Source organism: Marmota monax, unplaced genomic scaffold (assembly GCF_021218885.2).
Source record: "Marmota monax isolate L192 unplaced genomic scaffold, Marmota_monax_Labrador192_F-V1.1 WCK01_AAM20220418_F8-fsc00053, whole genome shotgun sequence".
In the NCBI taxonomy this organism is placed as follows: domain Eukaryota; kingdom Metazoa; phylum Chordata; class Mammalia; order Rodentia; family Sciuridae; genus Marmota; species Marmota monax.
This window is the reverse complement of record NW_026693153.1, coordinates 2554216-2555120: the sequence shown is the minus strand read 5'-3', so window position 1 is coordinate 2555120 and position 905 is coordinate 2554216. Positions and strand designations below refer to the sequence as shown.

General features: G+C 41.0%; 1 pseudogene; it reads right to left on the bottom strand.

The window, feature by feature from the left end:
- Positions 1-291: 291 nt before the first annotated feature.
- On the bottom strand, positions 292-684 carry LOC124100012 (ubiquitin-conjugating enzyme E2 variant 1-like; annotated as a pseudogene).
- Between the last annotated feature and the right edge of the window lie 221 nt (positions 685-905).

The window sequence follows — 905 nt, the reverse complement described above, 5'->3', positions numbered from 1 at the left end:
CAGAGAAACCAGGCTGCAGGGAAAGCACTCCCCACACCCAGCAGTAGTCCCCACGTTGTGACATGAAACCTTTACTCTACTATAGCAAGTCTCCCACTGGAGGGCTGTCCCAGGGCTGGTGCAGGCAAGAGAGTTGGGGGAGAAGGCAGAATCCCCAGGCCAAGTAATCAGCAGCCAGGTGATTGTGTGATGCATCTTTTCACAGATGAGTTAGATGTGCCCCAATGGTTATGATGGGAATCAACTTAAATAGACTTTCTTGATCACAGAAGTTGAACTACATGGAAGGACTTACCACTGTCCTTCCAGGAGTTTCGTATTTTCTTCAGACATCATTAAGCACTGCAGCTCTTGCAGAACAACTTTGTGCTATGTGAATTCTGCCATTTTGCTAGTACTGATACGGATTTTGGGTCCACCACTCCATTAGAATTATTAGCTCCATTCATATTAATTTTTGTTATAAATCTTACAAAGAGAGGTATTTTAAGGCTGAATATTTTGTTTTCATAAATTTTTCTTGGAGGCCCAATTATTGTCCCTGTCCATCTTGTGTTATGTCTTTGTCATCTTCTATACCACAGCTAATTTGCCCTCTCCTACTCCTTTCTGGCCTTCTTTGAATTCTTCCAGCAGTCAGAAGTTGCCAGGGACCTTTATTCCCAAACCCGTGGTGGCTGCCATCTTGTGTTGCTGTCTGATTAATGAGGTTTAGAAAACCAGAGAAATCAAAATCTTTTGAATCCACCTAAGTATGTTCACTTCAACTGTGAGAACCCATGTCTTTGCACAATTATTACATAAGGGACCTAATAAGGATAAACATCATTTATATGATGTTTCACAAACTTACATGATCGGACTTTGTCTTTGAATTTTATCTGTATCATCTTAGTACAAAAACA